Source organism: Bos indicus, chromosome 4 (genome assembly GCF_029378745.1).
Source record: "Bos indicus isolate NIAB-ARS_2022 breed Sahiwal x Tharparkar chromosome 4, NIAB-ARS_B.indTharparkar_mat_pri_1.0, whole genome shotgun sequence".
NCBI classification, from domain to species: Eukaryota; Metazoa; Chordata; class Mammalia; order Artiodactyla; family Bovidae; genus Bos; species Bos indicus.
In genome coordinates, this window is record NC_091763.1 from 60,119,581 (window position 1) to 60,135,097 (window position 15,517).

At 42.0% G+C, this 15,517-nt stretch overlaps 1 long non-coding RNA gene across 2 annotated transcripts in view; it reads left to right on the plus strand.

The window, feature by feature from the left end:
- LOC139182719 (uncharacterized) overlaps positions 1-15,517 on the plus strand; it is a 57,027-nt gene that overhangs the window by 9,383 nt on the left and 32,127 nt on the right. The window contains exon 4 of one of the 2 annotated variants that reach the window (XR_011566251.1): positions 7,011-8,754. The exons of the other annotated variant lie outside the window; for it this stretch is intronic. This is a non-coding gene — a long non-coding RNA (uncharacterized lncRNA). Of the gene's footprint in view, positions 1-7,010; positions 8,755-15,517 lie in introns of those variants that run through there. 2 annotated transcript variants of the gene reach the window in all.

The following is a 15,517-nucleotide window of genomic DNA, read 5'->3' on the forward strand; positions in this document are numbered from 1 at the left end:
AAATAACAGCAGCCTGACACTTGATTTTATCTCCAAAATCACCAACCTGCATAAGAAATATGCATCATCCCAAGAAACCATCTTGCTTTGGGAATAATTAGACACGTGACTCTAGAATTCCCCAGTGTGGACAGCCCAGGCTGTATTTATCCCTCCCTTCTACCTGGGTTGACACTGCCACTCACCTTTGGCCAAGCACAGACAAAAGGGTTTCTGTTTGCATCCCTGCCGACCTGGTGTTTGTCCACCAACACCTCCAGCCTCATCCCCCTTGGGGTACCAGCTCTGTGCCACACTTCAGGCTGTGATACAGCCCGCTGCACCCCCTTCACTGCCTCAGCCTCAACTCCTCCCTTCAACCTGCCCACCTCTGCCCTCTCCTCCCTATCTAGCCATGCTCTTCTGTACCTGTACACACCTGGCTCTTGACCAAAATGCAGGTCATTGATACTGCCTCTGACCTTCTTAGGAAAACTTCAGTTTCCTGATTGTTTCCATCAATGTACTCCAGCTCTATTATAAGTGTGAGTCAGATGTAGGGGGTATGCATGGTCATCCGGGCAGTGCTCCAAATTCCCCCTCACATGTCCTCACCCCAATTAAGAGCCTTCCTTTCCCTGTAAAGTCAATCAACCTTCAAGAAGTGTATCTGATGGACTAGTCACACTGACACGTAAATGACTGGTGAGAAAGAAAAGGCTTCCCCTTCGGGACTGTAACCTAACACGTAGGAATTCCTCAGGGTCCTCCATTGGCCCAAACTCTGGGAACCTTTGTTCAGTTCAGTCACTCAGTCATGTCTGACTCTTTGTAACCCCATGGATTGTAGCACGCCAGGCCTCCGTGTCCATTAGCAACTCCTGGAGTTCACTCAAACTCACATTTCCATTGAGTCAGTGATGCCATCCAACCATCTCATCCTCTGTTGTCCCCCTTCCTTCTGCCTTCAATCTTTCCCAGCTTCAGAGTCTTTTCTAATGGGTCAGTTGTTTGCATCAGGTGGCCATAGTATTAAAGTTCTAGGTTCAGCATCAGTCCTTCCAATGAATATTCAGGACTCATTTCCTTTAGGATTGACTGGTTGGATCTCCTTGCAGTCCAAGGGACTCTCAAGAGTCTTCTCCAATACCACAGTTCAAGAGCATCAATTCTTCGGCACTCAGCTTTCTTTATAGTCCAGGAACCTTTGTACCCTCTGCAAAAATGAGTTCTTTAAACAAAGGTCAGTCAGTGCACTGGGGCTTCCCATGTGGCGCTAGTGGTAAAGAATCCTCCTCCCAATGCAGGAGACTCAGGAGATGTGGGTTGATCCCTGGGTTGGGAAGATCCCCTGGAGGAGGAAATGGCAACCCACTCCAGTATTCTTGCTTGGAGAATCCCATGGACAGAGGAGCCTGGTGGGCTGTAGTCCCGGGGTCACAGAGAGTCAGACACGACTGAGCAGTACAGCTGTCAGTGCATTAGTTTGCTGGGGCTGCCATAACAAAGTGTCACAAACTGAGTGGCTCAAGCCACAGAAATTTATTATCTCACTGTTCTGGAGGCCAAAAGTCTGAAATCAAGATGTCAGCAGGCTTGTTGCCCTTTGAGGGCTGTGAGGGACAACCTGTCCCATGCCCCTCCCCCTGCTTGTGTACCCTCAGGTACGCCTTGGCTTGTAGATGGCATTCAACCTGTGTCTTCATATCACCTTCCTTCGGTACATGTCTGTCTGTGCATCCAGATTTCCCCATTTATAAGGACACCTATAAGGACACCAGTCATACTGGGTTAGGGACCGTCCTAAAGACCTCATCTTAATTTGATCATCTGCAAAGACCCCATTGCCACGTAACGTCACATTCACAGGTCCTCGAGGATAGGACACCAACACTTTTTGCAGGGTACACAGCTTAACCCATGACACTTAGGTACAATGTATCCTTATTCGTGTCAAGAATGCATTCCTAAAAATCTCATATGATATGAAACTTTCATAATTAGTTTTTCTAAAGGAAAAACAATAGTTGAGGGCAAGGCGGAGGGACTATTATCTCAACATATATTTATCACTTAGTTTGTTAATATTTCCTCGTTTTCTTTTTCTCAGTATCTTCTCTAGTATTTTTCTTTGGAGACTCACTAAATTTACTGCCTGGCCTATCTCAGTGATCGTTTGGTTCATGTAGTAGCATTTTATGTACCTTTCATTACAAAGTTACTGATTTCCAGCACTTGCACAAGCAATATGACAGTGACATCTTTGATGATACTGTTATGTGATACAGAGAGTTTTAAATGTTTAAGTAGCAATGAATATTACAATAATAGTGCAAAATGGATCAAAACCCCTTGCAGAAATTCTTGAGCATGCAGGGTATTTCCATTAAGCAGCTAAAGTGACAGTGTCGCCTGGTGAGAATGTGAACGCAGGATGCAATTCATACAGGCCCCCTGCTTTGAAATTGTGTGAATTTGTTTTTAATTTGAGGAATTTATAGCTTTTTTTTCATACTTGAGTAACCAATTGAGACTTTGTTATTACTTCCAGGCCACACTATTTCAAATTCACATATTTGCATTAAGTACCACCGGACTGGGTAAGAAGCATCTTTACTTCAGCAGGAAGGATCGTAGAGAAAACTACCCAGAGGAAACAAGGCAGATGGAAGCCTTGTGTCTAGTCACAGAGGCTAGCTTCGTAGATTAGGAGGAAGTGGGTTTCGCCATGTCTCATAGTTTTTAAGTTATTTATTCCCCAGTCCCTTCTGCCTAGCTCTGAAGTCTACTAAGAAAAGAAATATTACCTTTATTATATGTTCTTTTGTCCTCCCTGTCTCCAGCCACCAAAATACACTGGTCATTTCTTGGTGTAAAGGCTAAGCTCCTGCAGCAAAATGGCTTAAAAGCACAAGGCACTTAGCACTCAGCAGTATGGAGCTGGGGGTAACCTTGCATCAGGAGTCCTAAGACTCAGTTTCTAAGACTTGGCTCTGCCATCAACAGCATGTTCTTCTTAGGACAATTTGTCTAACTTCTCTGGGTTTCCATGTCTTCGGAGTAAATGGTGTTGTACATTTTTGTTAAAGTGATGGAATGACAAAGGCAACACAGGACATGCACGACTGTCCTCTCTTAGAGAGAAATATGTATGGCTCATGAGAAAAGGATTTCAAACCAGGAGCCCTCTCTTCTTCCCACTAAACCCATGGTTCTCCTGAGTCCCCAGGTGTTAATGAGGTCTCTTGAGCCATGGCTCATCCCTCAGGCTACTCCTGCTCACTTTACTAACTTTCTCATTACGGACAGCCTCACCCACCCCACCCCACCCCCTGGCTTTAGTCAACACTTTCACCCAGTGGGGAAGAAAAGGTTGTTTTGGCAATGTTGTGCTGATCCTGACCTTAATTGCCCAGCAGGTCCTAGACAAGCCCGCTCTCAGGCTTTTGAACAGAAGGGCCTCAGGTAGACAGACACAGTGTACATTTTTCTGACTAAAATGCATGATTTGTTTTACAAGAGATTTTTGAATTTTCAGATAATCTGAAACATATGACAATCAAATCATATTTAGTTAAGCCTCTAATTAATTGCCTTGACAAAGAACAAAATTACATTAAATTCATCTACCCAAGGAAATCAGAGTGGGAACCATGGCCCACTCACTTCCTTCTTATTAGTGATGAGCAGGAATCCTCTCCCCAACAGCAACCAACTATTGCTAATCCCACATCCAGTCCCATTTCTTCTTCCCCAAATCCTTTCATCCCTACATAAAGGAATTATGTAGAGAATTATTAATTTTCAGCCTCATGGAAAAATAAACGAAAGAAAGAACACATCTTTTCCCAGTCTTTGGGAATTTTGGTGTAAAAAATCCATCCATTTGTAGAACAAAGGCTTGTTATTTTCACCCCATCTTCAGGAATGGTGATTCCCAGAAAGATCTGGAATTTTAACTTTTGTTTCATGCTTGACATCTGGTTGGGTTTGTTTATGTGTGATTGTTTCTCATCTGGGGAAAGTGGGAGTGAAGACAGAAAGGCATTAAATACTCAACTCTTGCCTACCCACCAGCACTGGCAGCAATTGGTGTCAACAAAGATAATGAAAAATGAACTGGGATTCCAACATCTGTGAACCAGGTCTCCCCTGGAGCTGACATGGAAGTTGGAGACAGGTAGACAACGCCTGGTCTTTTCAAGGTGCTGAGCTAAAAAGTCTTCATAGACATCAGTATCATTGCATGTATTTTCTTCTGGAAACAATGTTCAGAAAAAGGCTGATGAAGATGTCAGAATACACAGCTATTTTAGAGCCATTTGGCAATTTTTTCTATAGTCGTCCAAAAAGGTCCTTAGGATTGCCAACAGCCAGTGTTGCCCGCCAGCTTGTTTGCAGGAGAATCCAGTTATCACACACAAAAGCCCTCTGGTCTCAGATCAGTTTACTTGTCTGCCAGCTTTCAGAAAGGAGAAACAGCTGTTCCTTATGCTCTGACTTCAGTGGGCCTCCAACTGACCCCTCTAGCAGCAGAGACCTGATCTCAGCCCAATGGGTGCCTTTGACCAAAGTCCTGCTTCCCCTCTGACATCTGGTCCACCCTGCCCCATTGCACCCCACTCAGTCCCCATTTCTTGGGCCCAGTTAGTGCTTAGAAGAACCAGGTCTTCTCTAAGTTGTTTTCTTTTTTTAAAACAGAGGATGGTATATATATATTTCTTTTCTGGTTTTGAAAATAACCAAGACCTGCAGTGTTAACTCTCAAGGTGAACTTGGCAGAGGGAGGCATAGTTGTGGACTCTGACCTGCCAGCTTGAGTGACAGGCTGTTTACAGTCATTAGGAGACTCTGAGAATAGAGACTTGGAGAACTGAAGGCCTCTGTAGATTTCTTGGGTTCTGTTTTTGAATGCTTAAAAATAGAGTGGTTCTTTAAAGGACATCGTTTAGGAATCATCTATCTTGTTTCCTAATCTGTGTATTTAAACTTCTATGTCATTTATCAATACAGTAGAGGCACTAATGATTAATAATTATGAGTGAGGAGCTGAAAAGGTTCAGAATGTGCATTCATTTACAGAGGCAGCACAGCAACCACAGTGGTCAAGGCACAGATTCTGGAGCCAGCCTGCATTTGAATCCTGGCTCTGTGACCTTGGACTGCTGACAACCTCTCTGAGCCTGTTTTCCCATTGCTAAAAAGCACATGAGAAAAAATACTTCTTCATATGATTTTTGTGAGGACAAGAACAGTGGTGAATATGTGAGAGATAATGGTATTTATAATTTTTCTGAAGCACAAATTTGAATCATGTGTGTCATGGGATTTGACATACAATAGCTTATCTCTTATGGCTCTTGCCTGGAAAATCCCATGGGCGGAGGAGCCTGGTAGGCTGCAGTCCATGGGGTCTCGAAGAGTCGCACACGACTGAGCGACTTCACTTTCACTTTTCACTTTCATGCATTGGAGAAGGAAATGGCAACCCACTCCAGTGTTCTTGCCTGGAGAATCCCAGGGACGGGGGAACCTGGTGGACTGCCATCTATGGGGTTGCACAGAGTCGGACACGACTGAAGCGACTTAGCAGCAGCGGCAGCAGCTTATCCTGTGACTTGAGAGATAGGCTATTGCAGATCAGTGAAGAAAGAATGAATATGTTAATAATGATGCTGGGACCACTGATGACCCCTATGGGAAGGAAATGAAAATAGAGCCCTCCTTCCCTACTTTCAGGAGACGGCACTGGCACGCCACTCCAGTACTCTTGCCTGGAAAATCCCTACTTTCATATAAAAAATCAATCCAGATAGAAATAAATTAAGGGCTTAAACATGAAAAGTAAAATTTTAAATTTTTTAGAAGAAAAGCATATGAGGATATCATTATGGTCTTAGAGTAGACTTTTTAAAGAAAATATCTTTTGAAAGCTATTGTGAAACTATTTTTTGAAAGCTATTGTTTTCAACTACATAAAATTAAGCACTTCTGCTCATTAAGATACCATAAAATATTGAAAAGATAGGCACAATCTGGGAAAAGAGATTTGTAAGACATTTAACTGACAAAAGATTCATGTCCAGAATAAAAGAATGTCCATAAATCAATAAGAAAAAAGCAAACAAACTAACAAAAAAATGAGCAAAAGATCTGAACGGGTATTTTACAGAAGAGAAGACAGGAAAGTTAATGAACATATGAAAGTATACTCAGTGTTGTGAGAAGACAAGACAATGCAAGTTAAAATCACAATAAAATGCTCTTTCGTACCCACCAAGTTGATAACATGTGAAACATGGCTAGACAATAATGATCTGGGACTCAGATGCGCTGCTAGAGGGAGGTGACTGGGTATCACCATTTTGTAACACAATTAGGTCTTGCCAAGAAGAACTGAAAACCCACAACCCTACAACCTAAGTCCACTCCTTAGAGTGGATCCCCACATTTGCTGCATGTCCTAATCACCTGGCATGCTTTTAGAAATCCTGTGCCCAGGCTGCATCCAGACTAATTAAATAAGAATCTCTAGGGGTGAGACCAAGGGATTGGTATCTTAAAACATCCAGATGATTCCCACATGCAGTCAAGCTCTCCAGCCAGTGGAACCCCCTGCTTGTGACCTCCGATTGCTCCTCAGAGGATGCGGAAGTGGAGGAGGCCCAGGTGTGACAAGACACTTGGCAGGATGTGAGCATGCTGAGCAAAACCCTACACAAGCTTCCCTCCCATAGGCATTTCCTCCAGGAGAGGGGTCCTCTCCACTCTGGATGTCTACCTCTTAGGTCACAAAATAAATAAAGTCTTCCCAGGCACAGACATGAACTCTTTTACACAGTCGGGTAGTTTGGCTCAAACTGTACAAACTGAGGATGGGCCTTTCTGTGTTGCAGGGCAGGACTCCCAGGAGGGGACAAGAATAAGATTGTAGCTGATGTTCTCTTTTATGACATCCATATAGCTGTAGGGGGACTGCTCTGACTAGACAGGCCTCCACAGCAAATAGGTGTTTCCTCATTATTTTGCAGTCGTCCTAAGTTGCTTCAGTCATGTCCAACTCTTTGCAAACCTGTGGAATGCAGCCCTCTGTCGGTGGGATTCTCCAGGCAAGAATACTGCAGTGAGCGGTCATCTCCTTCTCCGGGGGATCTTCCAGACCCAGGGAGTGAACCCGCATCTCTTATGTCTCCTCCACTGGCAGGCAATTTACCTCTAACACCACCTGGGAAACCCCAATTTTGCAACAGTTGATATAAAAAATTGCAATTGAATTTGAAATCCAGTTGCATTATCAAGGCATTTAAAATTTTTTTAGAAAGAACCCCCTTTTATAATGTGAACACTTTTTTAAAGTCTTTATTAGATTTGTTACAGTATTGCTTCATTCTGCTATGTTTGTTTGTTTGGTTTGGCTGCGAGGCATGTGGGATCTTAGTTCCCCAACCAGGGATGAAACCTGCATGCCTTTGCCTTGGAAGGCAAAGTCTTAGCCACTGGGCTGCCAGGGAAGTGCCATTATCAAGGGATTTTTCAACCTAACATTTGTCAGTGAAAGAAAAAAAAAGCCATTTGATTCTTCAAGTATCCTGCGTGAATTGTTATTATGTGTTTTAAAATTTTATTCCCAACCTTGAGAGTAATGGCTTTTGTCCATGATGACTATCAAAATGTAAAGAGATCATCATTTAAAATCTTGATCACAATTGCATGTAACTATTTCATGCAGAAAACTTGATTTTTTTTAGAAAAGTATGTTTAAGGAGGAAATCTCAAGTTTCTCTTTTAAAAATGTGAAAAGATTGTATGTGGAAGTGTTACACTTTTTCCTAAAATGATTATGAAATATTTAAAAAATTAATTTTTAACATAATTATGAAACATAAAAATAGTTCTTTTTTCACCAATACCTGTGAAGGTGCCCCAACTCCGCTCCACCTCGCCGCAATGTGCTAAACAAGTACCATCTATTTCAGTGTATGCCATGAAGGCTCGAGAGGCATAGTATTAAAGAGAAACTTTTGCATGGAAAATACACAAGAATGTACTTTATAGCAGGATTCTTTATAATAGTAAACAAACAGAAAACCACCCAAAAGATCACTGACCACAGAATGGATAAAGGGTGGTGAGCTCATTCAGTGGAATAGGATGCAGTAAGGAAAATCAGTGAACTACAGCAACATGTGACTATGAAGGAAACTCAAAACTTTATACTAAGCAAGGGAAAAAAACAAGTCATAGGAGAAAATGTACAAAGTTCAAAAATAGGTAAAACCAAACAATAAATTTGGGAGAATGGGGAATTAGTAGAGTCATTCACTCATTCAAGTCCACTCAAACCTTGACATTTGCTGGGGGGTTTTTGTCTGGAATACTTTCCCCCAGAGAGAGGTTTGGTTTTTCCAAAATAAGACACTAACTTTTCTGTGCAGTTTTCCTAGATCAGCTGATGGAAAATTGTACAAGAGAACATCCAGCAGACACACACACACACATTCAGACAAATATCCTCCCGCCCATGCAACACGAGGACCCACATCATGTGCACAATGTATCCTCACCTTACTTGACTTTTCTTCACAGAATTCAGCACCTGGCATATAGATTTTTTTTTTTTAACTTAATCTGTTCCTCTCACCCAAAAGAGAAGAAGCTTAATTTTGTTCACTGCTATCTCTCTAGCACCTAGAATGGTGGTTGGCACATACTAGGAATTCAATAAAAATCCATTGGATATAAATGGGGATTTATTTAGCAGTTACTTTATTCAGACTACCAAATTCTAGTGCAGGCACAAGATTTACGGTCACCAACTTGAGTAAGTAAAAATGAAAATATTTTGCAATAATTGTATTTTATTTTATTCTCAAACCCTAATTTTTACTGGTTGAAAGAATCTAAAATTTTACATTTCAAGGTAGACCTTTCTCTTCTGGGTTTTTCCTCAGACTTTTCTTTGGGTAAATGGTCAATATAATATTTTACCCCACTCACTGGGCCTCTCCCTGGAGGTGAGCTTAGTTTCTGGGGCACGGAGGTTTGCAGTGCAGCGTGAGGGGTCCCTGTCTCCTCCTCCATATGGGCCCATGCGTGCTGACATCTAGAACAGTGTTCTTGTCCTGTTGGATCTTCGTTCATAGGCATATCTGACCCCACTGCCACCAAACTGCTGAAATAGTAGAGTCAAAGCTTTCCTGTCTGCCTTGAGCGTCCTCCTGTACCAATGAGTCACAAGCCACTGAATATTCCTGAGGAAGCAAAAACAGGCTCTTCCATCATACTGAATACTTCCTCATTCCCTAAAAATTCAAAAAACTTTTTCTCTCCAAATTTTGGCTCTAGCTCTATTACCAGCAGTTTTCAAAATAGTTAACTCTATTCAGAAACTTGACTGATCTGAACCCACCATCTCCCAGAACCATGGATGGCTCAATGGGTGAGCGATCTGGGAACAACTAGCAAATTGAAGAAAGGGAGGAACATCTGTTGTTTTCTTGAAATTTTATCTCACCGCTAGAACCCATGGCACCACAAGACCTTAACAAATGGCTTTACAAGTTTAAATAACACTTTATTGACCTAATCCTTTGGGAAATCTACAGAGGTATTTTTTTCTTTCCAACAGATGTTCACTATCTGCAACTCTCACTTTTTGTTTTTAATGTAAAAATTTTGATGGAAATATTTTTAACAGATGTTTCACACCTTCCTAATTTATTCAATGTATAATCCAGAAGATAATGACCTATTTTCAAAAGAAAGTTAGCCCCTCAATAATATCAATTATTATCCCATGCTACTCAGTAGCTCTGGGAGCTGTCATGGGTGAGAGACATGGGCAAAATGGCTTGGCTTTCCCTACATTTTGGCTCATCTGCTCTTCTTTCTTCCATCAGCTGCTCTCAAGGGCACTAGCCTGTCCATTAGAAGTGGTACTCAACATCTATTCTGTCTATAACAGGTAGACCTTGCTTCTCCAGATGTGATCCTTGGACCAGCAGCATCAGCATCACCTAGGAGCTTTTAGAAATGTCAAATGATGGGCCCCATCCCAGCCCCACTGAATCAGAATCTGCATTTTATCAAGATCCCAAGGTGATTGATGGGCACATAGTTGGTGAACACTGCTTCAGATTCAGCCCTCCCCTCACTCCCAAAGCACGTCAATTCTCAGGCTGAGGTCTAAGCGGCCCCTCCCTTCCACACCCACACAGTCCCCATTTAGATGCCCTGTGGATTGGTCATTAGCATTGGGTCAACATTACTACATGTAGAACAATTTTCAGTATAAGATGAGCTAGGGCAATTCTCCCCAACCCAGAGTTTGGACTGACGTTGGGGGAATGACTCAGGGAGGCAGCTAATAGGAAAAAGAATATACTGCAAAAAGCAGCCTGAGACATTTTATGTACAGAAACCCCATCAGCTCTATTGCAATGGCAAATCATTGCAATCATGGTTGCCGACACACACACACTTTATCCAGCACATCCCCCACATTGTACTTTTGTGACTTATTTTTATCCATAAACATCCTTTGGTATCTATTATGAATTGATTTCACCTGAATTACATATTTCCCTGAATTAGTAAGATAAGAGTAGACTGGAGGAGAGGCAGATGGCATGAAATCAGTCAGACTCTTCTCACCCCTGTGTGGATCCTCTAACCATAGGTCATGAGAAAGTGCCCTGGAGCTAGACGGCTGGGGTTCAACACCTCGCTCTGCCTGTGTTACTGGATGGTACAAGACAAATTATTTCAACTCTTCTCCTCAGTTTCCTCAGTTAAAATATAGAGATGATCAGAATTGCATCTATCTATCAGAGTGAAGGTGGGAATTACATAAATTAATACACGAAAAGTGCTTAGAACCATAACTGATACGTAGTAAGTACTCAGCAAATCATTATTGTTGTTAATATTATCTCCAAACCTAAGTCAAGCCACTTTTATTTCCTCCTTAAGGCATTTGTTTTTTTACCTGTGAGACCTTGAATCAATCAATATATTTACCATCTCTAAGCCTTGAGTTTCGAGTTTCCATATCAGTAGAAAGAGGATAAGCATAGCACTCATCTCACAGTGGAGTAAGAGTGGAGTGAGAAGATTTGTAAAGAAACTCACAGCAGAGTACCTGGCCCATGCAGCCTCGGAGCAAATCTTAGCTGCTGTCTCTCCTTCACAGTGAAATCAAATAGTCGATACAACTAAACAAAATGTGTTGTTTTATATGCAGTTCACATTAAAGACGTCAGTCCCAGGAAACTCCTACTCACCCAGCTTGAATTCACCAGGGGAAGGCTGAATGAGGACACAGTGAGAAGATGGCAAGATGGTCTCACCACAACCCAATCCAACAGCACCTTGATCTTGGATACACAGCCCCCAGAACTTCAGGACAATAGATGGATTTCTGTTGTTTAAGCCACCCAGTCTGTAGTCATTTGTGATGACAGCCTTAGCCAACTCATATAAACCATAGAGGCCCAAACAGGTCCACTCAACGACTGAGAGAAATTGCAATGCAGTAAAACTCCCCATAAGCTTCTTCAGAGTAAGACATTTCTGGGACACCTTTTGCCCCAAAGATTATTCCTCACTCACTGACCTCTGGGTTTCAAGGAGAAGCTCCCTTCCTGCTGATTTTAAGCATCCCATAGTATGACAATCATCGACAGGAAAGATATTGTCTAATCCCAACAACACAAAGACTCCCTGGGGCCAAGGAACACAGCCAGACAATTTTACTCCCTGGGCATCTCTGCTCCTATGCAAAGGGGGGATTATGGAGAAAGGTTTTACCCACACAACAAACCTGCCATAAGGTAACTGCTAATGACACAGCTGGCACTCCACGCAGAGCACCTGCCGCCACCTGACAACAGCACAAAGCTCGACATTTTGGCAGCGCTTCTTTGTCTAACACAAATGATCTTATTTTCACAAGCAACTGGAGCTGCCAAAAGGCCCAGTGAACAAACACAGCCTGGCAGATGCCACGATGGGGCAGAGAGTATGAGGTCCTGGGATGGGAACTGGCAGGTTTACACACCTTCCCAGGTCCTAGCAGGCAGAGCCCAGGCGACAGACACACACTGACTTGAATGTTAATGTCAGAGAATGGGACGTGGGAGACACAGAGGTGAAATTGGCATGAAAGTGCTTTAAGGTGAAATGAAACGCTTCTCATCATTTTAACCACTGAGGAGATTTTCAGATTATCCAAAGGCAAATGTATATATGTTAGTTGCTCTGTTGTGTCTGACTCTTTGCAACCCCAAGGACTGTAGCCCACCAGGGACTTCTCCAGGCAAGGTTACTGGAATGGGTAGCCATTACCTCCTCCAGGAAATCTTCTCGACCCTGGGATGAAAACCATGTCTCCTGCGTTGCAGGCAGATTCTTCACCATCTGAACCACAAGGGAACAGGCAAAGACAGCCTGCAAAAAGATTGTTGTTCAGTTGCTCAGTCATGTCCAATTTTTTGTGACCCCATGAACTGTAGCATGCCAGGCTTCCCTGTCCTTCACTATCTTTCTGAGTTTGCTCAAACTCATGTCCATTAAGTCAGTGATGACATCCAACTGTCTCATCTCTGTCTCCCCCTTCTCTTGCCAACAAGGTACATGCCCATCACACATAAAATATGTTTTTAACTGGAACTGTCTTAAATCCTTCATATAGTAGAAATATTTATATTTATATAGAAGGAAGAAAAATGGTTAATTGGATTCTTTTGAATGAAGTACCATTCAAATGTATGTTCACAATAATTGGCAGCCTCTTGCCCAGGTGCTCTTGAATCTACAGAAATCTCTTAGGAATGTGGGAATCACCCCTCCTCCAGTGATGCCCTCTCTCCATCCTCCACACAGCCCTCATGCCCTCTGGAGAGCTTTATCGAATGCACAGCTGTTCACAGCCTCCCGACAATGGTTGCTACTTTTTCGTCTTTCAAGTAAACACTACAATCATCAGCATGGCCCATGAGTCCCTTCATGATGGCCTCTGCCTACCCCTCTGCCATCATCTCCTGCCCTCAGATATCATCGCATATGATCAAGATCCCAAACTACTCACTCTCTCTCTTCATCTCCACAACTTTACTGATATGCTTTCCTTTTCTACTCTACTGAGTTATGACCCATTCTTCAACACAGGACTCAAATCCAACATTCTTTTCAAAGCTTCCCTGATTGTTCTAGGCAGTATTACTTGCCCTCTGCTGTACAACCCCAGAATACTGCAGGTGTCCCTTTGACATGAGGTTTAGTATTCCCAATTGTTAGAATGTCTTGATACACGCTGCCATGGCGGGCCCGGGTGGTAGGTACCCTTCTTACTTTTCTTCTCTTTGAGATCCTGTAAGGCAAAGCATATTAACTGTTTGCCTAGGGGGAAAAAAATGTTTCCTATTGAAGTGTGTGAAAACAGAAAAACAATCACAAGGTAATTCATAAAACATCTTGAAACATATGGAAAAGGTAATGCTCCCTGAAAATACAGAAAAGCATATATCTAAAAATGGCTTTCAACAACAAAAGAGAGAAGGAGGAAGGAAGGGAAGAAGGAAGAAAAGAATAGGAAAGAAAATTATAGAGGACATTAAGTTGGTGTCTTCAAAAAGACCCCGAGGGCTTGACCTCTAGGAAACAGGATCAGGGAACCATAAGAACAGAAGTGGTTGAGATGGAAGAAGAGACACAAAGGGAACTTGCAGAACTGGCAAAAATATAAAAGTACAAGAAGGCAAGAAATACAAAATGCAAAAGTGAAACCAAGAATGAATTAAAATGATAGGCAAAGAAGTGGGGAAGATGGAGCCCTTGTGCACTGTTGTTGGGAAAGTAGATTGGATCAGCAACTGTGGAAGATAGTATGAAAGTTCTTCAAAAAATTAAAAATGCAACTACTGGATGATCTCACAATTCCACTTCTGGGTATTTATCCAAAGAAAATCAAAACACTAATTCAAAAAGAAATCTGGACTCCCATGTTCTCTGCAGCACTCTTTATAAGAGCCAAGATATGGAAACAATCTAAGCATCCATCAATGGATACATGGATAAAGATAAAGCCATAGAAAGGAATGAAATCTTAAGAAATTTTGCACTTGAGACAACATGGATGGACCTTGAGGGCATAATACTAAGTGAAATAAGGAACACAGAGAAAGACAAATGTTGTATGATCTTCCTTATAAGTGAAATAGTTTAAAAAAAAAAAAAAAAAAAAAGCTCATAGATACAGAGAACAGATTGATGGTTCCCAGAAGTAGAAAGTAGGTGAAATGGGTGAAGAAGGTCAAAAAGTATAAGCTTCCAGGTATAAAATAAAGTCCCAGAGAATGTAATATACAGCATGGTGAGTATAGTTAATAATACTGTGTTGCATATTTCAAGTTGCTAAAAGAGTAGATCTTAAAAGTTTCAATCATAGGAAAAAAATTTGTAATTATGTATAAGAATGAGGAGAGTTAACTAGACTTACTGTGATCATATATCCTATAAACCTATCACATCATTACATCATGACATGAAACCAAAATAATACTATATGTCAATTAAGCCACAATAAAATTTTTAAAAATAAAGGTAAGCTACATTTTTATGACAAACATCAGAAAATACCCTCAAAAATATTCAAAAGAAGGAAAGTTATCCCCAAATTATCATAACATCGTAATTTGTATTTTTTCCAGAAACTTTCCATGCCAATATGTAAAAAATGACACAGTTTCCATGCACTCACACATATCCAACATCAATTCTGTAAGTCCCTGTTGAGGTTCTGTTAAAGTGAATAAATCCAGCTACCATAAGACATAAACCCAGAAATCTGCATGTTAAAATGATAAAGGGTATTGCATTCTCAGATCACAGACCACTGCTGACAGAAAAGAGATTCTGGTTTGAACTCTAGGGCTCCTCCCAGCTTGTGATGCCAGGAGCTCAGGGCAACATTTGTGATGTGTCTCCAAGGTCACTATGGGGAGGGAGAGGGGCAGTGTGAGCCTTTGAAGGGACAGACTTATCTACAAGAGGCGTGCATCCCCTCTGCTCACATTCCTTTGACTCCACTGACTGAAAGGGATGAGGATCTAAGACGTAGCTTTGTGCCCAACATAACAGGAGACACACAGAAGCTGGTGACAGTAGCAGTCTCTGGGTTGTGCAGTGGTTTTAAACATGCCTACAAATTCTCTGATGCGCCTCCCTTCAAAAGGTAGAACCTAATTCCCCTACCCCTGAGTGTGGGCTCAAGTTCTAACACATACAAATGATGCTGTGTGACTAAGACTGGGTCATAAAAAGCACTGTAGCTTCCTCCTTGCTCACTCTGTCTTCTCTCTAGAGTCACTTACTCTGAGCAAGTGCCAGCTGCCACATCAAAAAGACACTCAGTCAGTCCTATAGAGAGGTTAAAGTGATACAGAATTTGACTCCTGCCCATAAACACCAATACATTGAGCCAGACTTCCTCCTAACAGGCCCAAGAGGGTGCCATCTTGGAATTCACGTTCAAGCCCCA